A 26,408-nucleotide genomic window follows, 5' to 3' on the forward strand; every position below is an offset into this window, starting at 1 on the left:
GCTGCCAGTGCCCCCCAGTTGTGAAACGGAGCAGGGACTGGTTTGAGATTTGAGAAGTGTAGAGGGTGTGAACGGGATCTGCCTGTGCGCCTCCAAACCTGCAGAGCAGAACAAATCATTACTAAGTCCGTTCTTTTAGCATCTATGTATCTGTATATGTATATCTAGATAAGATTGAGGAAGAGTGGGTCCAGCTATTATAGTCCTGATTGGATTGGGTTTTATTAATTTACCGGTGACATTGTTTGCACATTTTCTTTTCGATACAACGGATTAGGTTTGTTGTCTGCAATTGTATTATTGTTGTGAAATTGAGTGTTTATGAGATAATGTGTTTATAATCTTTAGGTCCAACCAGGGTCCAACAGTGAAAAGGAGAGGCCCCCACTTTCTTTTATAGATTCACACTGTTTTAGGTTAATGAGTTTGACTCTGGCCCTGGAACTTAAACTGAAGTAGAACAGCAATAAATACAACTGTAAACTACACTCACCTAACGGATTATTAGGAACACCATACTAATACTGTGTTTGACCCCCTTTCGCCTTCAGAACTGCCTTCATTCTACGTGGCATTGATTCAACAAGGTGCTGAAAGCATTCTTTAGAAATGTTGGCCCATAGTGATAGGATAGCATCTTGCAGTTGATGGAGATTTGTGGGCTGCACATCCAGGGCACGAAGCTCCCGTTCCACCACATCCCAAAGATGCTCTATTGGGTTGAGATCTGGAGACTGTGGGGGCCAGTTTAGTACAGTGAACTCATTGTCATGTTCAAGAAACCAATTTGAAATGATTCGACCTTTGTGACATGGTGCATTATCCTGCTGGAAGTAGCCATCAGAGGATGGGTACATGGTGGTCATAAAGGGATGGACATGGTCAGAAACAATGCTCAGGTAGGCCGTGGCATTTAAACGATGCCCAATTGGCACTAAGGGGCCTAAAGTGTGCCAAGAAAACATCCCCCACACCATTACAGCACCACCACCAGCCTGCACAGTGGTAACAAGGCATGATGGATCCATGTTCTCATTCTGTTTACGCCAAATTCTGACTCGACCATCTGAATGTCTCAACAGAAATCGAGACTCATCAGACCAGGCAACATTTTTCCAGTCTTCAACTGTCCAATTTTGGTGAGATTGTGCAAATTGTAGCCTCTTTTTCCTATTTGTAGTGGAGATGAGTGGTACCCGGTGGGGTCTTCTGCTGTTGTAGCCCATCCGCCTCAAGGTTGTACGTGTTGTGGCTTCACAAATGCTTTGCTGCATACCTCGGTTGTAACGAGTGGTTATTTCAGTCAAAGTTGCTCTTCTATCAGCTTGAATCAGTCGGCCCATTCTCCTCTGACCTCAAGCATCAACAAGGCATTTTCGCCCACAGGACTGCCGCATACGGGATGTTTTTCCCTTTTCACACCATTCTTTGTAAACCCTAGAAATGGTTGTGCGTGAAAATCCCAGTAACTGAGCAGATTGTGAAATACTCAGACCGGCCCGTCTGGCACCAACAACCATGCCACGCTCAAAATTGCTTAAATCACCTTTCTTTCCCATTCAGACATTCAGTTTGGAGTTCAGGAGATTGTCTTGACCAGGACCACACCCCTAAATGCATTGAAGCAACTGCCATGTGATTGGTTGGTTAGATAATTGCATTAATGAGAATTTGAACAGGTGTTCCTAATAATCCTTTAGGTGAGTGTATATTACACTATATCTAATGAGATGTGCTGTACAGCCAAAACACCCGATAATAATAATAATTACTACTTCATTACTATTGATAAAGTCATTGTATTGTGTTCCTTTTTGAACATATTTTAAGGTAGAAATTGTAACGCAAGATTGTGAGAGTCCCAAGCTCTTTGGATACTGAGCTCTGAAAGAAAGCGACTACAGTAATGGAAGGTCTCGGGGGAATCTTAAATAGTTTGCAAATGGACAAAATCTATTAGTGTATAAAAATGTGATACAATAATGCAAATGTTGGATGATGGTTTGACTTGAAAATTAGTAAGTGGTGTGTGGTGAAAGTGCAGAACACATAATGTGCCTGTCTTTGGGTTTTGTAGTTTATTGTCTGTATCAACAACATTTAAAGCAAAAGAAAGGGCACAAAATGTCACCCAGCATGTTTTTTTGTTTTGTTTGTGGGTTGTTTTATTTCAGGTTAAGAGCAACTGAAATAAATACTTTCAGTCAGTTGTTGGACCGTATGCAGCATATTGCCTGTATGATTCTTATCTTCTGGTGTTATATTTTCACTTTCTCCTGGCAGACACTCAGATCCGACTGGTAGAAAGTGCAATCCACATAACTTGCAGCATGATCGCAGATTGTGCCGGCAGAAACTGGAATCTCTCTTTTAATAACAGGAAGTGGAATTCCTTTTCTTACTGGTACAAATCTAGGGTAAAGCTTTTTTCATGTTGGGGGGGAAATGTGAAATACTTGCAAACTGTTAATTGTAGCAATAGAGGAGTGGACTGCATCATATGTAATATTATAGACATGTTTTTATCCATAACTGAAAACGAAAGCATTTTACACCCTAGTGACCTCGAGTTCCTGGGCAGCGGAGACGCAGGGAAGACTTTGCATACATGGTAGATGTATATCTACATTGCAGTGGTTTTTGCATTCAAAAGACAGGAGGGTGTGCAGAAATCTTGTCCACGGCTGTAACTCTTGATTTTTACACTCACAATTGGTTGATACCGGGGTCAAGGTTGAATTTTGTATTAGAACCTAACAGTAGGTGTGATGGAGTAGGCCATTCCCTCTGTTAAGATGTTCAAAAAACCTTCCAAACGAACAAAGGCTTTCCTGGGGTGGGGTTGTGGAGCGGCCATCTTGGGGAAAGTAGGGGAAGGTACAGAGGCCATGTTGGGAAGGGACTTTAGAGACCTGGGTCGCCTTATCGCTGACATGGGGAGGGGGTGGTGCTGGAGTGGGTATGACGTGACAGAGGGCATGTTGAACGTATAGGTAACGGCGAACCTGAGTCTAGGAAGCTCTGTGGCATTATAAGTTATCCTGCTTGTGGTTTTGTTTGTTCTTTTCTTGTTTTGTTTCTTTCCTGGACTGAGTTTTTGTCAGAAACATCTTCATTCCTTTTGTCAGTTTTTAAAAAGTGACCATGAATAAATAAACATCTGGCCCTTGGTCCACAACAGTAGGTATTATTGCTAGTACCCTAACATTGATCTAAGACACTGCCAATAAAGAAACAAATGGCACTTTCCAAAGCCAAATGGTCCTTGGGAATGTGATTTTTATTTCAGTACAATCACATGGAATTCTCTGTCCAATTAACAACACAAAATGAATGTTAATAGACCCGGAGATGTTTGCATCGCCCGTGAACGCACACAATCTGGTCTTTGCACATGTGCAGCTTCTCAACATGATGTTGACCTGGTCTCTATCCTCTGCAAGTTTTTTCTCTTTGAAGACCATTTCCAGTTGGCCTTGTTTGATGGAAATATGAAATCAGTGAGGATTAATGAATCTTCCGCAATACAGCCATGAATCTAACTGAAGTATTTATATGTAGCTGTGTGTATGTTAGAAGATGATGAATGATCATATCTCTGGAAAAGGATTATTCACTAAAGCAAAGAATATGTGTATGTGAGTGTGGATGTGAGTGTGCGTGTGTGTGTGTGTGAGCATGTGCGTGTGTGTGAGCGTGTCTGTGTGTGTGTGCATGTGAGCATGTGTGTGTGTGTGGATGCATGTGCGGGTGCGAGTGTGAGCGTGTGCGTGTGTTTGTTTGTGGGTGTGTGTGTGAGCGTGTACATGTGTGTGTGCATGCGTGTGTGTGGGGTTGTGTGCGTGTGTGTGTGTGGATGCATGTGCGTGTGTGAGTGTGAGCGTGTGCAGGTGTGTGTTTGTGTGTGTGCATGTGTTTGTGTGGGGGTGTGTGCGTGTGTGTGTGTGTGTGTGTGTATGTGTGTGTGTGTGTGTGGTACTCAGTGGAGTAAAGATTGTGAACTCAAATAACCTTTTCTTTGGGTGACTGTTCATTGGCTGCCTCTAGTGCCAGAGGGTCCCTGTGCCCTGTTCCAAATCATGTCATCAACATCAGCTAATCTATGCTGATTTTGTGCACAAACTACAGCCTGTCTAACAGTTTCCTACACACAGTCACTGCTGTTATAAATAAACAATTCCTAACTAAATCACACATGTAATTATCGACTGGGCTCCTCGGCGTTAACGTCTGTGGGTTTTCCGTGGTGCCCGGGCTGCGGCCGCGGCTCAGTGCCTGAGCGATGGTGCCCTGTGACCCCGGCGGTGCTCCCGGGGGCTCCGCGCTGACCTTGTCAAAGCCTGTGGTGCTGCCTGACTGTCTGATCCTTTCTGAAGCTCCACAGCCCAGAGAGAGAGAGGCGGGAGAGAGGGAGAAGGAGAGAGACAGAAGGAGGGATAGTGTATTTGAATTTGAGTGGAGGGGGGGCAGGGACAGAAAGGGAGAGTGGTAGAGGGGGGAGGGAGAGAGGGAGAAGGAGTGAGAGGAGGGAGAGGGGAGGGAAAGTGGGAGAGAGAGGGAGGGAAGGAAGGAGAGGGGGAGGGGGAGAAAAAGGGAGAAGGAGAGAGACAGAAGGAGGGAGGGAGTGACAGGGAGGGAAGGGGATAGAGGCAGAGGGGGTAAGGGGGAGAAGGAGGGGGGGAGGGAGAGATGGGGAGGGACACAGAGAGGGAGAGAGGGAGGGAAGGAAGGAGAGAGTGGGAGGTGGAGAGAAAGAGCGGGAGGGAGAGGGAGGGAGACAACAAGGATAAAACTTTCCAAGTCCTCCACAGGGACTGTAGCCAGGCCTGACACTGCCAGCTCACATCACTGTCGTCCAAAATCCATTTCAGGCCTCTCACTAAAAGGAGAGCCACGTCTCCGCAGCGTTTCAGACACCGACACTCCAGCACTGGAGTCTTTCCCGCAGCTTAGATACTGCATTGGACAATCCGTGCGTTTTATTAGTATTGTCATTATTTATTAATGTGCTTATCCAAGCTGTTCTCAGACCCCGCTGCCTACAGCCACCACAGCCGAGTCTGCAGTGAAGGTGCAGGAGCGTGAGTCAGCGCAGAGAGGCGATATCGAACACCTGCAGTGTGGAAGCAGCTGCGTCTCAGTACAGCTGAATTAATGGCAATTTGTTATCTGCGTTGGAATAGGACACGGTTAAGTGTGAAGGTGATGCCACGGTCCGCGTGCACAGCTCAGCACATGGGGAGTCCTGAGGCAATCTGATAAACGCCCAGCGCAGCCTGGAGGACTGTCAGGACGAGGGTATCTGTTTGCACACTATTGATTTTGTGCTGAACTACCAGATCCTACTTAATTTCAGTATCTTGGCAACGCAACTGTATCCCGATCAATCAGTTATAGCAGAGGAATCGTGTGTGTCTGTGTGTGTGTGTGTGTGTGAGGGGGGGTGGGGGGACAGCAGAGGCAGTCGAGGGTTTTAATTGAATTTCAAATTCAGGGGGAAAAACTCAAGACAAAATAACCAGGCTTAAAAAAGAAAAAAGACAACCTGCTGGTAAGAGAACCTGCTGCCTGGAGCGTGATGAACCCCTCGGCTGTAATGTGATCCTCCGTATTAATCTCCTCCCATGATGTAATGAAATGCTTTGCTTAAGCCGGGGTGAGGCGGCTCCAGTGGTGCACAGCTGTGGACTCTCTTGGTTTTCATCCCACCTGAGCTCTCAACTGCCACTGGGTCTTGGCCATTACGCACCCTGATCTGAGGATTTCTGTGAAACCTGAGAACACACTGCGACTCTCCAGGAACAGCAGCTCGCCACGACATACAGCATCTCTAATGATATGTTCCTGTATATTTTTAAATACCGCCTACACGTCCTGTGCTGTTTACTAGTTACAATAAAATGCATTTGTTATCTCTCATCCCCGCAGCGGCTCTTGTCGTTGAGTGCTGCTCAATTTGTCCCCGTGGTCCACAATCAACGTGGGTCTGACAGTCCTTTGTAACCGTGTTGTACGATGCAATTATTGGTCTTCGTGTGGAACTGCAGTATACCATCTCTAAATAGGTTTGACATTTGCTTCACCTCTCTTCCAGTTCACGTCTCAAGCTGTTCGCCAGCTGTCTGATGATGGGTTTCTGCTGCAGCTCGTGGTCGGGCCCAGCCGAGCAGAGATGACGCTGTTTCCGTCTCGCTGCGCTGCTGGTCTTGGGTCAGTGTAGGCTTGATGTCTGCAGACTGCAGAGCGCTTAGACTTTTACTCACAGCAGCAGAGGAATATATACTGCCGTTGTGCAACTATGCTATGCAGCTTGATGAAAAATAACTGCACAAATCTTTGCCTGTGCAGAATAACAAAGGCAGGCCTAGAAGACACACACACACGCAATCTCCCAAATCCTCTCTCTCTGGCCTCCTCCCCCATTCCTGTCCTGCAAGTACCTCTTTAACCTTTCCATTCATATTCTACCTGTGTGGAATTTCACGCTTGCACAGTTCCAGCACAAAGCTATCTTCCTTGGCAGTTTGCTAGGTGATTTACATGGCATTTCACACTGACCCTCCCCCTCCACGTCCAATGCTCAACTTTGCAGTGTGAGGAGACGCTGCAGGCCCGCCTCAGACTCGCAACTCGCAGAGGTTGAGTATTTGCATGATTTTCTTACAGTCTTATTTTTCTTGCATTTCTCACATTCCAGACAAGGACATTTGTAGCATTGTGCAAGATTAGCTTCCATTTGCCTGTGTGTCCAACACCCTGTTTCTGCCCTTTCACTGACACGCTGAGGATGAAGGAAACCAAGAGTCCAGCCCAAAATCACGGACCCTCGCACTGGTGTGATCAGGTGTTTCTCTAATGGTAAACAGTAACCACACATGACTGGAAATGGAGAGAGCCCACAGGAAATGAGCTGACACGATTGAAAACTGAAACTGTTCTTCTGTATGTCAATGTCCGTTTGTGTCTTAATAAACGCAGTTACATCAGTGAATGGCAGCCTGCGTCCTCCGAGCTCAGCTGGACTTATTTGTGGGAAGACGAAAACACATCGGTTGATAGAACCAGTCCCCAATGGCTTGGTTTTTCCAAATCTGTAGAGGGGTCTGTGGTTGAGCTCCAACTTTCAGACCCGAACAAGATGTCTCTCGGCTATCATTCCTTTGTCACTTTGATCACTTGTGTGTTACATGAAATCGGGTATTAGAAAACTGCCTTTCCTTTACGGGGACAGTAATAAACAAACAAGGTGAACTGAAGAAATAAATACTTTTTAATTTCACTGTATACTGAGGCCTGAGGGCTTGATGTTACTGTTCGTTTGCTGGTACTGTATCTGAGGTTTAGATTTTTCACACACTAAAAAATTAGATCGATTGAGTGTTAGTTAATCAATAACCGGAGATGGGAGAATTATTTGAAGATAAGAAACAAGGATCCAAACCTAAAGACTCGACATAACTTCATAGGGGAATTAAGAACTGCAGTGAGAACTACATTGTAACAGCTTGGTATTATTACTAGTGTTATTATTATTTTTATTTCTATATATATGGAGGAGATCGCAGCAAAGACAGGTGATTGTCTGTTAATAGCAGGGGCACAGTGGCCACCTGGGAGAGGCATCGCTTCCTCTCTCCCTCTCTCCTCCATCCCTCCCTGTCGTGGGTTCCTCCGGGAGTCCAGGGTACAATGTCTTCTCTCTCTCTCTCTCTCTCTTAGATCAGCTGTTGAAGGACTTTTCTTCCATTACTTTCCTTCTGTCTCTCTTTTCTCTCTCTCTCTCTCTGTGGTGGAGCAGAGCTGCTACTGGGCAGCTGGACCACATCAATCACTGGCCTGGCAGCCCCCCCCGCTCTCATCTCCTCACCGCCACTAAACAGGGGGTGAGAGTGGAGCCCCCCAGACCCCACTCTCTGACAGCAGCAGGGTGGGCACACACTTCTGGTCCTGCAAGGGCCAAGACAGACAGGCAGGAGCGCCGCGGCCGAGTCCAATTGATCATCGCGGCCACTCTCCACCGCCGCGTCCCTCCGCCTCCCTTTGTCTGACCGAGAATGTGAAAGCCGTGCCGGCCCACCTCGGACGGGATTTGTCTTTCACGCCAGGGGCCCGTTTTGTTAAAGTCTTGCACGGAGAACAGAAAAAGGTTTCCACTGAAAATAAACGTTTCCCGCCATTTTCATCCCAGCACTGAGAGCGGTGTCCGGCCCAGAGCTGCGTCTGTCCTCAGAGGACATTCCTGCAGCCGACGCCAGGGTAACCAGAGGCTCTGGCAGCGCGGGGCGGCGCAGCGCGTGAGTGATGGCCCGCGATTGTCTCTCACAGCCCACATTCCAGGGGAAGGAGACGGCAGGGAAATAACTAACCGAGAATAAATACCACCTCCCCCCCACCCCCAGGGGCCTACACACTCTGCACAGAAGACGGCCTCTTCTGCACGAAGGCCCCGGCCAGTCCTCTGACACGCTCTGTCACAGGAAGTGGCTCTGTCTCTGCAGTAGCTCTTCATTTTCATCCTCCCCCCAACTTCGAACCTCTTCCCTGCTGTCTCCCCGACTCTGTCAGGTTTCTAAAATCTAGAACGTGGGCTCGAGGTTGCAGGCGCTCTGTCGATTTCCTCGAAGGCCAACACAGGATGACTTGTGCACGAAGTGTGTGAAATGGAAATCGCTCTGTGTGTTTTCTTTGTGGATTTGTTTTCTTTTGGAAGGAACTCCTGGAGTGCAGTGCCACCTGCTGGACAAACATGGGATTGTAGCCGTTTTCTCACATGTCTATTGTCTATTTTTCATATATAAATCCACACAGAAGCCTTTTTAATAGTATTTACTATTCAGATAAATTCATATATTCAGGAGGGGGTATATATTGTGAAATGTGTAATTATTCTAATGGATTTACAAGCAGCAATTCATGCCATAGCCTGTTGTTTGTGGCCCTGTATGGACTGCGGGGGTATACTTGTGATTGCCCCAGTGCGTTATAACCCAGTGTTAGATCCAGTCTGTCACACATGTGGTGAGGGCAGGCTGTTCAGTCCTGACGCCATCGATTTCAACCCGTCACACACACTCTTAGAAACAACTTACAGACAAGTTTGGTGGTTTAGTTTAGCAGTAATAATACCAAGCTGTGATAGGAGAGCTACTGAGCTTTTTAGGTCAGTTGCCTACAATATTTTATTTACCTTTTGCACCAGTTCTGATAGTAAGTTAACCTTATAGGCGCAGAATAATTTGATCACAATCTGTCCTGCCCTGGTTGGCTGTTTAATGTTTGGTAATTAGCAACAGTATTTGTTTTATCTGCTGACAGTTTAACTGGGAACATACTTTGATCCACAGACCCTCTCGAGTCCATTGAAGTCCTGCTCACTGTTCGGCGTCATGCAATCGATTTACTTTCCATAATTACCACAGTGTTACTGCAAATCCTCCTCCATGTTCCAGTGTGCAGTACGGATGTCACTGTTTAATGAGTCCAGATGAAAAGACAGTCAGTCAGAGTATTGTTACACATAGCTTAGAATTGAAATCCTACTGGAGTTTGAAATGTTGCATGAGTGTAAAACACCACTACACCCACCTTAAGAATCATTTTAAGAGCTTCCTCCATGTGTTCGTCTAAATGCTTTCTTCCAGCATCAATTAGTATTAAAAAATGATCATTCATTATAAATGCACTGAAACCTTATTTGGGGAAAATTATGGAAATGTAAACGGTAATATGACTTACTAATCTGAATCTTTTTTTGTAGCTGTATCTGTGCTTTTTGTATATTATCTCGGTACTGTAAACCTACACAGGCATATTAATAAAACCTAAATGTTATTTTGGGTTCAACACCTTTATTTTAAAAAGTAAAAAATAATGATTTCATGTGCTGTTGTTCATTTATATTGGCACTCTGAAAGTGATTACTATTTATGTTCCACTTCCCCACGTGTTGACTCAAAGGTTTAACAAACGGGAACGAGACCCACAATGTCTTACTAAGACACGGCTTTGTGACGTTCTTAGAGATGACACTCGCCATGAACAGGGGCGATTTAAAATGCACAGATCGATTGATTGGTCAAGGGATATATTGTAACAATTCAATTTTCCCTGGATAAGGGCATCTGCTAAGAAATGTAATAATAATAATTAGAATGGAAGTTTCTGGACAAACGTCGTCTGCATTATTAAAGATAGTTTTAAAGCACAGCTGCTGAATGCAAACAGTATAACAGAATAGAATGCAAATACAGTTTAAAAGCCTAAATTGCATCATTGCGCTAAGTGCTGCAATCAGTTGTTAACTATTTCTGCATTAAATCAGTAGTAGTTTGAAACAGTCTTGAGTTTGATTAGGATGGAAAGGTCAAAGTTCACAATGAACTGCATTGTTGGACAGACTGTATATGACATTCAGACTGTGTTCTATAAGAACCAGTATCCTCTCTGCATTGCTTACAGCACAATAAGATATTGAACATTTTGACTGCCCGTTAAAGAGAGGTCAACGGTGAAGGTTAACGTTTTTCTTGCCATTTCATAAGTAAACCCATGATGCTTTTTCAGCATCTGAAGCCAGACTGGAGTTAAATTAGGAATTTCCTGACTCTGGATATGAGTTTAACCTTGATGGTCAAAGGTCACAGTGAAAAAAGATTTTCGATTGAGTACATATAACATATGTGTTCTATATTGACCCAAGGTCTGTTAGGTGTTAGAAAGCGAAAATCACAGAAATTTGCATCTGACCTCAAATGAGAGGTCGAAGGTCAAAATCAAGGCAACTTTTAGACAGCCCACTTATGTTTCCTATACATTTTCTGTAGTGAGAGTGATCCTCTCTTCAAGCAGAAAGCAGTTATAAAGCATCAAAACATACATCTGACCTGTACACCCTACAGGAAAGGTCAAAGTTCAAACTTTCTTTAAAAAAACAAACAAACAATTTGTCCTGCTTTACACGTGGTATGATGACCATGGTTGCATTTGCAATTTGAATAATAATAATGAAGAAACCAAACGATAATGTCTCGGTGTTACAGACATTAATAATAACATACCTCGCCAATCAGTGTTGGGTCAAGTGCATATGGACAATGTCCTTTAACTCTGCCTCCTCAACAAGGCATCGGAGAAGCTTTTCCTTTGCATCTAACCTATAACCACTTCTATAACTAAGATTCTGTTTATATGAAGTGTCAGCAATTTCAATCTGCATCTTTCTCTCCACTGTAATCAACTGGTGTGTGACGGTGAAAGGGTTAACGGGGTTGCAGTGTCTCCTTATGTCCACTGGTCGGCAACACTGGGACTGCAGAATCATTTCTGCTCTAACTTCAACCTTGAGACTCAACTGAAAAGCTGGGGAATTAATTCCTGATATTTATTTCTCTAACCATGACATCAAAAGGGACTAATTATGAGGCCATGTTAAACTGCAGTAGTACAGACACATGTAACTCAATTAGAGTATAAAATATATAGATTAATTACACATGAATCTGTTTTTCCTTTCAGTCATGTAAAATATGCAGAAAACATGAATTATATTGTAGTCTCTCGAGGCATTGTGAATGGTCAGAGCTGTGAGACATATGGAACTGTGCTTGATGTCATTACAATATTTTAAATCTTTGAGAAGAAGAATGACGTGTGATTTTCTCCCTGGAAGAGTGTGTGTCTGTCCCAATAGCTGTATTACAGGTTAATTCGGAAACATGGCCTCGCTTTATTAGCGGCGCTGCTGGATTTACCTGGGAGAAACAGGGCATTCTGGGAGGAGTGAATCACAACCCTCTGAATGAGTTGGGAGCTCAGGCTTCAGAGTTTCAACAGAGGAGAGCTGTAACGGCCATATCTCACCCTCGATCTCAGAGCCGTGTCTCCACACCATGAGCAGGTGTGGTGTAGATCTGTTTTGGAGGTCATGGGACCCCTGGGGGCACCCTGGTGGGACCTTCACCTGCAGACAAACAACTAAATCCATCAGCACTTCATTGAGGGGTCCCCTGGTCACTAGAGGTTGGTAACTGCTGTTGTAGTCAGACAGCTGCAGTACGTAACTTAATTTTACATGTTTTGATTGAACGCGAGTCACTTTGCTCATGGGTATCCAATTCCAATCAGAATATGAAGTTATATCTTGTTAACTCCATGAACCACTTCATTAAAATAATAATTTACTAATAAATAACCACTCTTCTCATTGTTTTCCAGTTCTTAAGTGTGGAGGTTTAAAATGACTTTAACAATGGATGCTTCAATCACTACCTTTGTATGAGCTGGAAACAACAGCAACACAAATCTTATGTCAGCAATAGGTACAATTAAGGTTTCTGTTACGCTCACAGTGGAACCAAACCGTGGTGAATATGTTCTGTTCTTCTCTGACAATATTCACGTCACGTGGTTACAAGGGGACAGTGTGTGTGAAAAGGACACATACCAGAGTGACATGATTTACCAATGGGCCACATCACCAGTGTGACCTCAGTTCTGGTCCCCTGGTCACTTCCTGGCCATGAGGTTCCTCGTGTTCTTCAGAAGCCAATAAAACGAAACATCTTGTCAGAGAGAACGAATCACTTCCAGCAAGAAATGAAATAACAGGAAAATACTGTCAGAATAAACTGTTCCTTCACAATAGCCTCTCTTGTCAGGCCGGCCAGCTCAAGTTTCCCCAGGTGAGAAATGTGCAAGATTTAAAACAAATGATCTTCCGACCGGCCTTGGCCAGTTCTCCTCTGGAAACAGAAGACACCGCTCTCCTGGCCGTCTGTGTCTGCAGTGCTGACGGGGGCCGAGAACAGGAATCAAGTGTGGTTGCGTAGCGCACAATGGTCCTAGAGGAGCCCCTACCCTGTTTTGTTCCAACTGAGCTCTCAATTACTTAATTGAACCATTAATTGAATAAATAATTTGCTTATATTTGAGTTTTTAAATTGTGTAACTGATAAAAAGTGGGTTCCTTAATAAGATATAAAGTTCTATACTTAACTTAAACCCCCTACTGTTTAAAATAATAGTGGTAGCTCGGTTGGAAGAAGTCCAGCAGGGTAGGGGTCCACCAGGACCGGGGCTGAGACCACTGTTTGATCCCGAGTGGGGCTTTCTCCACATCTGTGTGGGTTGTGAACCGAGTTTCTGTGTGCTGGGATCTACTCAAATCTGGGCATAACATTTAAAATGGAAATATTTACCGATGTTTGGATTTCTTACCTGGAAAACATAACAGTTTTCTCAGCATCTGAGCCCAGTTCTCTTACCAAGCCACAAAGTCTGAATTTACACACGCAATCCTCACAGCGTGACTTAAAGCGCTAAGGGTTCAATCATATTGCAGAATATGAATATGCAAGTTTCCAGTAGAGGCACTCGCGTTTTATTTCAAAATATGAGCGATATTGATCCCTGACAAAGTGCGGATTACTGATCACTTATTAAGTGCGGATATTGGGTTTGCTTCTCTCCACAGTGCATGTATTTGTTGTCATGCAATCAAATGTGTACAATAAAAAACTGTACTCCTCCTTCCCTTTTAACCACGCTGTGTTATACAGTGTTCTTGTTAAAGCCATCAAATACACACGAATGTATTGCAAACATGGCTTATTTAAAAACATCTGGGAACACACTTAACAGCTGTAAGTACCTGTATGTACCTGTTGTCTAATCTGGTTATTGGCATATATTAATAGTAAATCATATATACATTCCACTTAAATAACTAATCATAAGTGGTAATCTTAAAAATGCATACTTTCAGTAATTATACTGGATTTATAATAAATATATAACTAATTATACTACTACTAAATAAATAACTTGCAGTTCATACTCTTTACACTGCAAATACCGATCATTCACATGTCAACATCATTTTCTAAGAAAAAAGGAGCAAATGTAGCTATTAAATGTTAAGGCAATAATAAGATGATTTATTTTTTTCTTTTAAAAATTAAAGATTAAACAGAAACACTGTCCGAATACCGATGCACTGCTGAAACGAACTAAAAACACACACGTTGACACCGCCGCTGTGTCGAGGGTAACTCGGGCTAATTGCCCTCCACACTAATGGGGGCTAGTTAATTGAGCGAATGTGGACGCCTGCTTGCGTGCCAGTGCGCCGCATGGAGGGATCTGCTGCGTGCTCCGGCCGGCGCTGGAAGTAGTTCCGGGTGTGTGAGCGGCAGAGCGGTTCCCGGATGTTCGCTGCCGAGTGGAGAGCAGACGGGAAAAGGTGGAGAAGCCAAGGGACGATACTGACCGACACACCGGCCGGGGCGACGCGGGTCTAACCCGGGACAAACACCAGCAGCGACCGCGCCAGGGGGGGGAAAAGGAGCCCAACCCCCTGGAGGAAGAAGCCGTGGCGGACGGGGGGGGGGACCGTCGTTCCAGCGCGTACCGGGACCGGTCCAGCACCACCTACCCGGGGTGAGTACGCTGGGAGAACACGGGGATGGGAGTTGCGGCGAGGCCCGGGGAGAGAGCGCCTGTCGCGGGGCAGCGGGCCGCACTCGACGCCCGGGGATGGTGGCGAGCGGGAAGGCCTGACAGCTCCCCTCCCTCTCGCTGTGTTGGGGGCGCACAGGGGGGCCCCGGGGCGGCTGTGCCCCGGGTCTGGGGGCTGTGTAGCGCCGTGTGGTCGCCCTGTCCCGGGCTGTGCGGGGCAGGAGCCGGGCTGGGCAGCACGGACGGGGGAGTGTGGCTGCTAGACCCGCAGTTCACAGATGGCACAGCACCCCGAGTCCACGGCGCGTTTGCGGCTGTGTGACACTGGAATCAGTGTGTTAATCCGTGTGGTCGTCTGCGGCACCGATCCGCGCTGGTTTTGCCCGTGTGGTCCGGCTCTTTTTAAGCCCCTGTAAAGCGGGATGTTGTCGTGGGGGGGAACTCATGGCTCGCCGGCCGCTGTCATGTCGAGTCGGAGCGGACCCGGGCACAGACGCGCACACGTGTGGGATTCCCGGTCCCGGTCCTGTTGATCATCTGTCCGATTGGGGTAACTTGGCTGACGGTGGAGCTGGACGCTAGCGCTGGCAGGACTGTGTGGATGAAACACGCAGCGTGATTTACACAATGGCAGGCTGACAGCGTGGAGTCATTGTGAGGGTGACAGCCGGCGCACTGGCAGGGCTGTGTCCGGGGAGCGGACTCCCCACGCCGGCAACTTTGACAGCTCGTATTGCTCGGCGCGCCGCGGTCGGGTGTGAGGCGATCCGGGAGAAGTGGGAGCCCGACCTGCGTGTCTAGAAACTGTCCCCGCTGGGCAACTACTGGCGTGGCACCGGAGAGAGCCTGCGTGAGAAATGACCCCGGGTTCAGGCGGCTGTGAGCAAAGCGCAGCGGGACTGTGGCGCGGACACTCGGTGGGGTCGGGATATGCGTGTGTGTGTGTGTGTGTACGCAGACAGTGGCAAAGACACGCGTGGGGTCGGGACATGCGTGTGTGTGTGTGTGTGTGTGTACGCAGACAGTGGCAAAGACACGCGTGGGGTCGGGACATGCGTGTGTGTGTGTGTACGCAGACAGTGGCAAAGACACGCGTGGGGTCGGGACATGCGTGTGCGCCGCAGTTGTGTGTTGCATGCCGTGCACCGGGTTTCCACACAAAGGCTTGCTAGTGCTCCACAGACCCGCGCGATGTGGCTTGATGTGACGGATCCTTATCGCCATGCATTGCGTGGGGGTGCTTTACCTCTATTTGCACACAGATTCGTATATTTTGCTTTTATTTGTAACGTGCTGGTGTGTTTGTAGCGAGCTTTACAGTGTTCATACAGGACCGGGTTTGCACACGCACGACGAGCCGCAGACTGAGCCAGTGCATGGGCTGTAACTGCGCCGATAGACTGGTGCGCAAGCTGTCGTTGTGCGGAGTGCTGTGCGCGAAATGAACGGGCACTTTGTCGAAATGGACATGCCGGGGCTTTGCAGGTGTCTGTGGGGGTGTCGGTTGAAGTGAGTTTGCTAACAGCGCAGTTGCGATGCCTTACGCTAGGTGTGGTAATCTGTGCTGCTGTAGCAGTGCATTGCCCTCAGATTAGGACAATGTGAGTGTCATGATCTTAACTCTGGTCCTTTACCTCCTATGTGTTTGCGTCACAATCTTCTCAGTCCTATATAGGCAACACTGACAGTTAATATCAGAGAACACCCCCTTCACAGCTGCACTGAACACTGACATTCGCACAGTACATGTCTGATAAAGGAGAGCGTTTTTGCTTGTGCGCTTCATGGCGCGTTTCCCTTCTCGAATCAGAGAAGCGCGGATGGTGTGGTAGATAAAGTTCCTGAGGCCGGGCTGATGTCAGGAGTGGAAAGGGTCTGTGATGTCAGCCTGCCTCCCTTCATCCCAGTAAACACGTCCTCCTTCGTCACAGTCTGGCAGTGGGTCACTCCACAGACGCGTGGCATGGGGGATATAGTAACATCAGCAGGAATGTGTCAGGACGGTCTCCCGACATTCTGCCCCTTACTATCAGTACCAGTATTGTTCCTGCCCTGGAGGCAATTCAAAAAGATCATTAATTTCCAGACAATCCTTGTTGTCTTTACTGGGGCTGTTAAAGTTTAATGAAATTATAGAGTAAGGTGCCCAGCTTAATTTCATCATACTAATATACTTATTTCAGGGTTTATTGATTACTTAAAAAAAGAAAATGCTGCCTCCCATATTCGAGATAAAGCTGTCTCTGCCGTGCTTTTGAATTTAAATCATTGTGATGCGCTTGCGCCACAGGCTGCGCCCCCGTTAGAGCCAGTGCGATGCGGCTCCTTCAGCCCAGCCTCCAGTACGAATGGGAGAACCAGTGATTGGAGGCTGAGGGTGCAAACCACACTGTCCCTAATTCAAAGGGATCCGCGATAACCACAGGGCCCCATGGTTAACCGTATTCCAGTATAGTATTCTGTTGTGCTCGAAAAGCTGTTATTTCAGTCACGAGTGATGTGGTTGAGAGCTCAACGCGTGTTTGTCTGCCTCTCAGTGCGGTTTCGTGGGCTTTTGCTTCACAGTCGGGAGAGGGGAGTTAATGGCGCTTCACCTACATTTTGTAAGCATGTTTTAGGAGCTCCACACTGTCCGCTGTTGACAGAGTGAGACGTCTGCTGATCATATATATTGCTGGCACAGTAAGCCAGAGTGTGGGCACATGCCTTTCTGCTCACTGTACCTTTGTAGTTGCATGGGCACCCTGCTGCGTTGCAGTAGCTGGGCACTGCCTACATCGCTTCCCCTTTCCACCCATGGCTTTCACCGCTGAAGGCCGCCATGCACTCGAGCTCTGCCTTTTGTCTCCCTGCAGCTTATCTGAAAGCTTAGGTTTCGTTTACCTCAGAAGCCACAATCTTCAACAGAGCGTTCTTGACTTTTCGCTCGGCACACACCTACGAAGTTCAATTACCGTGCCCTGCGCCGCTTACCCACAGGTGACCGGGGGTGTAATCATTTCTAATGTTACCCAGACGCCAGTGGAGCCAGCCTGCCCTGGAATCGGGACAGGATGTCTAGTGGCCGCCACCGAGAGACATTGTTCTGCTAGGAATCAAGAGAGATGTGGTCTTGCAGTTCAAAAATCCACAAACCAAACAAAAAAAAAAAAGTGTTTTTGTTTGTTTTGTAATTGGAACGTTTCCATTCCTTTCCCAGTGAAAGTTCACTTAAGTTTTTCTATGTTTTGTGGCATGGGTTTTTAGGATTTCCCAGCATTAAAAGCGTGGTACAAGATGTAAGACCCAATTTGATGCATGACTACAACACTCGCAAAAAAACAAAACCGCTGCTGTCGACCCTTGAGAGGGACACATTGTGCACTGAGAGGGAGTTTTTAATCATTCCTATGAAAAGGATTTACAGAGGATAGCATAATTACAGCTTTTTATTACCACTATTCCCCCCAATGTAATGCACAATTACTATTGATCAAAAGTGTTTTAAATCTATTAACTTGATTATGCAAATATATGGAAAGTGAGGAATTAGAATGGAATACACCTCCCCAGTTGACTTCCTCACTTGCGATGTAGGAGAAATTGAAACATACCAACCTGCAGATATGCTTGCAAAGACTGCTTTTCACTTCTTTTTTTCCTTTATAGGGCATCAGGTTTCAAGCGGAGTATCTCTTTCACTCGATCTCATATACATTCATGATAGAGATCCAAGTCAGATTATAAATGTGAGGGAATTTTCTTTTTTTTTTTCCATTTCGCACCCAGAAGCAATTGGCTCCTTGTTTGGACTTTGTGCTAATTCTCATCAAGGAGAGAGCTGCCTGAACAGATTTTTCATATTATTATCAGGATTGAGATTTCTGGGATGGTTTAAATGGTGTTGATTGAGCGTAATTTGGCTTTTTAATTGCGGAACAGCTGCCACAATTTCTGCTGATTGCCCTTTATACAAGTTCTCGGTGGATCACACGCAAAAGCTCAAAACATTTAGTTAAAATGCAAGGTGAGGAACGTGTCAAAGGACTGGCTCGGAGCATGTTCTATTTGTATAATTGATTACAATTTTGGAATTTGGCTTCAGGTTATACGCATAGCCATTCACGATAAATAGATAAAATAAAAACATCGCACACACTTTACATGACGTGAAACAACAAAAACAAGCCACAATTCTTAATCTGGTTCAGGGGATACAGAGGAATGGGAGGGTGTAGGAGGTGGCTCATCTTTTTGCATTTTATTAGCTCTGGATAGAATAACAGTGGTAGAGGATGGTGTGTACAGAGGCATTTGTCCTTGTAATAAGGCACTCCTTGATAAACAATGAAAAATTGCTACTGTCTGGAAGAGACAAAGAACTTGACTGAACCCTGGGTATCTGTGGACCCTATAGCACCTGATTTGAAACTGTGATTGACATGTGTGTAATCCTTTAATGTAGCCAAGCTAAAGGGAAGACTCCTCAATGCAAATCTAAGGCCAGACAGTAATGGCACATATTTGGTTTCTCTGCTTTGTCAGGTTTACAGAAGAATTATCAAAATGCTTATCATGTTTTTCTAGCTGTGTGCATGGTATTTTTGTAGTTAGTGAATGAAGAACTATTTAGCTGATGTGGAGATGTTCAATTATTCTGGCCGGGCTCTGTGCTCAGTGCAGGCGTGCGTTATCTACCTGAGCCCCGCTGAGCGTTTTTATTCTCCTACTATCACCTGGGGTATTTGTCGTCCGTCCAAAGGCGAGTCAGGACACTTTAACCCGACCTAGATTGCTCCATCTACTTAATTTGTTCTCGCAGTGACCTGTGTGACCACAGTTGATTCTTAGAGTACACTGTTTATGCTAATGAAGTCAAGCAATGCAGCTGGTCAGAATTGATCGTGACTCATTCTTGGCATAAAGTCTTGGTTAATTAGAAGATGCTAGTCTGAACTAAAGTGACTCCACAGGTTTGTGAACTACATATTGAATAAATAATGACCTTGTTTTGTCTTATTGTTATTATTTTAGTATCAGTTTAAGTACTTTGTAAGAGACTTGTTGTTTCCTTTCTGTGCATTTTGTTTTGTTCTTTTAAGTCACATTTCTGTGGAATAACCGCAATAATTGTGAATTCTGCTGTTCTGTGTTTCCACAGGATAGTGCTGTGTAGGGCAGTTCTCCTCAATCTTGGCTTTTGTCCTACCTGTTCTGTAATCTGAATTGGCACAGGGTCCTAAAATAGGCTCATGTCAGGGCCACTAACACTCAGATGCCGTCTCTATCAATGCAGAACTGTGATTCCTGCTCAGGACTGCATGGCCTTATTCCCGCCCTCCTCTGTATTAAATGCTTCATTCACACTTAGCATAGCAAACGAAGAAACCAGTACAATTTACTGTTGTATTACTGTTGTTTTTGTATTGTTATTGTTTAATAAGTGTAACCTCGGGTATTGTGATGGTAGTCCAAGTGAAATAAGAGGAATCCATGTTTTTATGCTTTATTTTGCCGTTTATTCTCCCTCAGCATCCTAAACCTCTATGGTTCTTGATGTGACTTTGACTCTTGTCAGGGTTTCCACATTGCACTTCTTTTGTAATGCATAATAGTAGTTGTGCGGTATTGTGCTTGGATATTGGTTGCTGCCTGGTTTAAACTCAAGGATACTTATTAGGGAAAATAAATGTCTCTTTCGCTTACTTTAAAATACAGTTAAGTAAAGGTAGATCTGTTTAAAAGGATAAGTGCAGTTTCCCTTTGGGGAAGAAACTGAAAATTGAATCCATAATTGAAGAACAATGATGCTCTTGTGATGTCATAGCCGTGGTTTTCTAAATGACAAAAATCTGTGCAGTTCTTTTCTTTTCTCCTTTTTAAAATTCTACACCACAAATTGTTCATTTCCGTCATTAATGAAGACGAATGCTGAGCCCGAAACAATCTCTGTGTAATTCCTTCTGCTCCACTTTGCTATGCAGTGGGAGAAGCGTGCATAATTTTGTTTTCCCCTGCGTCTCGGCGCGGTCGGGTCACGACCCTGTGCCCTGACTAGGTGAACTGACACAATTATGAAGTAATTAGTATAAAAGTCTATTAACCTCTTTGGCTCTTCTGATGGCCACTGCGATGAGTAGGTCTCTGTGTTTTCTCCGTCTCATTTCCTATTAATAGACCGTGTGCGGCTTATTATCGGATTAGACACGGCGTCCGCAGGGAGCTGATTTTTGATTTTGTCTGGGGGTGTGCTCCCTTGATCGATAGCTTGATTGTATCGGCTGATCGGCATCCCCAGGTGGAAAGTGGGTGACGTCTTAGATGGTGAGGTTGTGGCCATTGATTTATCTTCACTCTTCCTTGATTGTGCATGGGCTGCACCGCTGAACGGGGCACTTGACTGGCATCTAGTCTAGCCAGTTGACTGTACTGTACGGTCTTTATTGGACTTACTGCACTGAGTGTGTGGAGAAAAAACACACAAGGGGGGACAGATTGTTAGTTACCTGTTTTTGGTTTCTGTCTCTTTTTGTGCACGCAGCTCATTGTTGTAAATATGGCTCCTTTCTATGAGCAGACTGATGCTTTAAAGGTTATCGTAGTCTCTTTGAATGACATCTCACTGCTACAGCTTTAATGTGCCCAAGGTTGCCAGGTGTCCCCTGGTCCTGCCATCGAGAGCTCTCTTTCAGTTGCTGCCTTTTTAAGTAAGCCACTGTCCATGTTAGGTGGTTTTCTCACACATTTCCAAGGGATGAATGAATTTGAAATGTATCGGGGAATGGGTTGGCTCCTCGTTAATGCATGTTTATCTGAATCCTGTATATAACAGGGCTGGCGAGAAAAGGGTGTGTGACTGTGTGATTGACCGGGACTGTTTTGTGCTTCAGATCTGCAGTCTTTGAAGGCCATGTTTAAAATGGCACTTTATACAGACAATTGCTTTTCTTTAATATCTCTGCTGTAAGCAGACTGACTCGATGATGGCTGGAGACGTTCCCAGCGCCTGGCCGAGCTTCACTTTCCTCAGATGAGTGTTGAGCCGTTGTCTACCTGTGCTGTGTGATGTCTTTATGTCATTGTTTGCTGTCATGAGTACTGATGGATTAAGTTAAACTGATGTATGTGTGTGTAGAGTTTCTGCCCTGCCTGGTCTTGCTCTTTGGGGGTCATCTTCAGGGCAGTGCAGTTGACCTGTGTGACAGAGAGGTGTCCCACTTGGTAGGACAGACAGAAGGGAGGATCAACATTTCAGGTAGCTTTTGACTCAACTCAAGCTTCAAGTGAAGGATTTCAGCAAATAGAATTGAACGCAAATAAAATGGCGTATCATTCACACTGTCTGTGCCTCTTTCCAGCTTGACATTGTTGCTCATTATCTATTTGAATTCAAGTCATGCATGCTTCAAATTCAGCAGTTACCCCAACACCCAGTTCAGTTTCTCAGAAAGCCTTTCTTTCATATATGTAGTTTGTAGAGTGATTATTTAAATGGCCAGGTGTGAAAATTTAGGAATCGAACTCCTGCTGTTTAATGGACTCCGGGCTAGCAGAATACATTGTTTGTCCCCGTGTTTGCGTTGACGACTCCAATCAGGTGACCAATTAAGAGCCCACACTTTGAGGTGCGTGGTACAGCACTGCTACACCGCAGCATAACAAGATCCCAGCTGCACAGGCATTTAATTGATGTAACCTTAGCTCGACAACTCCGCGTAAAGGTGCCAGGCTCCTGCTAATTTCCAAATCTGGGAAAAGAAAAACAATAAGTAAGTATTTTTTTAAAACGCAAGTGGAAACTTGAACACGAACCCCGTAATGTGATACGAAAACAGCAAATAATGAGCCGTACCTGCAAATTTCTGGTTCTTAGCCTTAATATCCCCACATTATGTAATGTGTTAGCAGAAAACAGATCTGTTAATTGCCTGTCTGTCTGTATGTGGAAGAAAGATGATGGGACTAGAGCAATTTTATAAGATGTACAGCGCACATCTGTCATTTTTATCTGCCCAGTCCAGTTTGTTACACGAGTTGCGTGAGGGTAGCTGGACAAATTTGTGTTGGCTTCTTCGTTAAGGAGTCACAAGACATTTGCCTAGTTTCTCCTCCCAGGCACTTGTATCTTGTCAGTGTTACAGACTGCACCATCTTCCTACACGCGTGTCCTGAATTGGACACTGGCCAGATGCCAGTATGAGGCTGTCTTCAGTGAAACCCCCCCCCCCCCCCTTCCCTGTGACACTGCAAACTGAGCAACCGCCCTGAACTTCTATAAAGAAATTCGTGTCTTAGCAAGCCACGCTTTCTGAAATACTGGAGATCAAATTATTCTGGCAGGCTTTGTATAAACTTTCTTATATTAAAGTCATGCTTTAATCCAATATTTAGCTGCTGTTTTCTGTAGCTTATGTTAGATATGAGTTTTATAGAGCGCATTAGCTATGCAGTACATCATCAGCATGCAGAGACGCTTTGAAGCCATTCAGCTGCCTGAAATGCTTCTTGATTCCAATTTGAATCTTGTTTGCAGTCATATTGTGTGAACCCTCTTCTTTGTGTTGGAGACGTCTCTTTATGTGAAAGATCGGGGAATAACTGGGTTTAATTGAGCCTCGTTTAGAACTGGCCAGAGCAATTACTCTTCTCGGTGGTTGCAGGCGTTTTCAAGGCAGCCGGCAGCTGACACTTGGTTCAGCACCAAGACGGTATTGAATCTCTTATAAAGTCTTGGATTGATGAGTAATAGAATGCTATGAATATCATAGCAGTTTGCTTGTTAACATTTTTAATGATTTTTAATAGTTTTCGCTCAGCTTATTTGCATCAGAAAAAACAGTGTAATTAAAAAAAGGAAAAAAAAGATAATTTACAAAAAATAAAAATGTAAATTGGTCTTTGCTATAAGGTGCAACAAAGCCATCGCAGTTTCTTCAAGCAAACACCCTCAGGCACGGGATGTGTTTTATTATTAATATTATTCAGAAGCCAAACTTTTAGTTTTGCTCAGTTGGGTGCTTTAATCTATTTTTGCTGTAAATTAATGAATTTTTAAAGACGGTTTCTCACTGGATATTGGTGGATGTGGGATGCAGTAGGTGCTCAGTGACGCAGCGGTGGTTGTGTTGCTGTGCAAAGCCTGGGTTCACAAAAGAAACATGTTCTTCTCCCTGCCGGGGGCCGCCATGACAGGAGCCTGCAAACAAGGACCACCTCTGCGGGAGCCGGCCCTTCTAACTGACATCATCTCAACCGTGTTCCCAGATCAGATCTGCTTTATCGCCACAGAGGCGCTTAAATACTCGCTTGCTCTGATGGAGAAATGAAAATGGGAGACTAACTTATTTATTTTTTCCCTCCAGTTAGATTTTTCTAATTATACCCCCTTTTTTTTTTAACTGGGAAAATAATTAGCTGTGATATCCTCACTGGTGCCGCCCTTAGACTAGCAGGGACAGCATGAAGACAACATAAATGCCTCCTCTGCAATGTGCTACTGCATGCAGCCCCCTTGTTTTCACAACCAACGCGATGCACTTGTTTTACTCGGGCAACAACCACAAGGCAAACGGTAGAGCCAGAGCAACAGAGACAGGACTCGGAAACGGCTATAGTGTTGTAAAATGTCTTCCAGTCTTCTCCAAATCATCCTCGTCTGTCTTTAAGATGTCCGACTTCGTATAAGGCTTATGTTCCAGTTCAACATAGTGCATTTCATCCTCATTAACAGGCCACCTTAGACACTCAAGAGCCTAGAGATTGCTGGAGGAAGGGAGAGCTAATAGGAAGGCAAGGTACTGCTGAACTCTATAGCTTTTGGTCCCTGTTGATGCCTAGGCTGCAGTGGGAAGGAGACTGGAGTGCACCAAGACGGAGAAGTCTTTTGTATTTTTAATGGCGGAAACGAGAGAAGCTCCTGAAACAAGTGTAGGGATGGCCAAACACCATCCAAGGAGTAGTGCGTCACATTATAAAGTATTGATAAGTGCTGCAGCAGGCTAAAAAAACAGGAAAGAGTCTCCATATGAGGTCTTTCTGTATGAGCATTTCTGGACTTACTTGTTTTGTGTCTTTATTAAATCCTACAACCGAGCACGCGTTCGTTCCAGGAATTGATGCTCCCTCATGGACGCTGCAGGTTGTTGCACCAGTGTAGTTTCGTCTGCGCACTTTGGTTTCATAACCGAGCTCCGAGGCTGTGATTTCGAATCGTCCACTGTGGTTCGTCACCAGCTGTCGTTGAGCAATGATGTGAAATTAGTTGCCGTTTTTGTGTGTCTGTTCTCTGGCCACCCTGTGTTTTGGAGCCTTTCCAGCCAATGTTTCAGATCTGCGCTGGATTGTAGCTTTGGAGATGATTCTCAAATAGTCTTTAGAGGACTTGCAAGCCGCGAGCAGGCAGAGGCTTTCGCTAAGCTTATGCGGCTTAAATGATAATCAAATACTCAGAATGCTGTCTTTTAATATCCTTTTTAATTACACTAGCTTAAATATATTGTAAACTCGGGCAATGTGAAAAAAAAAAAACAGCCAGACTCATGAATTCTGCATCTTTATAAATAGCTAAAGGATGTCCGTGCGTTTCATGTGGATGAGGGCGCTGAGTGATGTCACTGCTGCTCTGCTTTTGTGTGAGGTGTCCAATTGTTAGCGATGTTTGGAGCAACATTTAATTTCATCTGATGGAACCAATTCAACACCACAGAGAAGTCTGTGTGCTTGCCAGCAACCGCCTCCCCCCCCTTCACATGTGGAGAGCGGAAAGACTTAGCAGGGGAAGTTGAAGTACAGCCTATGTGCTTAAGCACGATTAATGATTTTAATTGCAAGATTATCATAATGAAGCGAATTTCACACCCCACCAGCATGTGGCCTGATTCCCGGTTTAGCCCGGCTGTCACAGTCCTGTCCAGCCTGAGGGCGTGCTGTGCAGCGCCGAGTCGCAGAGGGATGGACCAGACGCTGGTTGATGTGAGGTCACGGCGGAGTCTTGCTGTCTTTGGTTTTGCTGTTGGAATGCGAAGAGGAGTTTCCTGCAGATTGCCATCATCTTGTGACTTTTTTTTTTTGGTATGGTGTTGTGTTGTAATAACGGTACATGACTTCTGAATGGGTGAAATAATGCATGCTTTAGGTCTAAGAGTGCTTCTTTACTATAGTTCAACGATCTCATCGAGCATTGGTTGAAGAGTTTTTGTTATTTGCTCGCCCTCTCGTTCTTCTGCCAATGGGGATAAACACTCAGACATTAATGCTTTCACATATCTCTGTCTTGGTGTGTCCTGTTGCTGGAAACTGATATCTCCACTGATAGCAAATGTGCAACACTTCAAAGACCAAAGTGTTTATAGTGTCAGACTATCTACTTGTTAGGAGGTTCTTAAAAACAGCTCAACTGGAGCTCAGGGGGTGATCTTGTGAAAGGTTGCAGTGCAGTCCTCTGTCAAGAGTGTTCGTACCCGGCATTGAGGGCTGATCAGCCGGTGGAATCGGATGAAAGTGGGGGTCTGTGTCGGAGTAACAGTGCCTTCAGTTTTAATGATGTATGCTTCTTCTAATGCCCGTGTCATTCCTTTTTGGTGCAGTAGGGGAAAAGCTTTTTTTTTCCCTACGTTTTCATTTTAAACCCAATAAATTCTGTCTATTTTACATATTTTGGTAGGGGAAGGTTCCGTTCATGATTCAGAAAATCCCCGCTTGAAGCCAAAAAAGGGGCCTGCTTTGTAGCTGAAGGAAATGGTTATCTGTGGAGCCGTTACCAAGATTATGAATGATGGCTCTTCTCTCCCTCTCCCTGCCTGTCTTGTTAGAGAAAGGGATTTGCTGGATCCATCATGGAGAGCTGTCACAATTATAATTCTTTACATGCGTGCTCTGATGCTCTACATTTCGCTGCAGACTCGAGCGATTTGTGAGAAACTCAACGTGTTATTGGAATGACTCATGTTTCCTTTGGAATGATTACTTGCTTGCTT

General features: G+C 45.1%; 1 protein-coding gene across 1 annotated transcript in view; it reads left to right on the plus strand.

Annotated features, from left to right (window-relative positions):
- The first annotated feature begins 14,189 nt into the window (after positions 1-14,189).
- The window catches only part of foxj3 (forkhead box J3), a 103,179-nt gene continuing 90,960 nt past the window's right edge, over positions 14,190-26,408 (plus strand). The window contains exon 1 of the mRNA XM_066690489.1: positions 14,190-14,436. The gene's annotated coding sequence lies outside the window, so the exon portion shown is untranslated. The remainder of the gene's footprint in view (positions 14,437-26,408) is intronic.

This window comes from Amia ocellicauda, chromosome 18 (genome assembly GCF_036373705.1).
Source record: "Amia ocellicauda isolate fAmiCal2 chromosome 18, fAmiCal2.hap1, whole genome shotgun sequence".
NCBI classification, from domain to species: domain Eukaryota; kingdom Metazoa; phylum Chordata; class Actinopteri; order Amiiformes; family Amiidae; genus Amia; species Amia ocellicauda.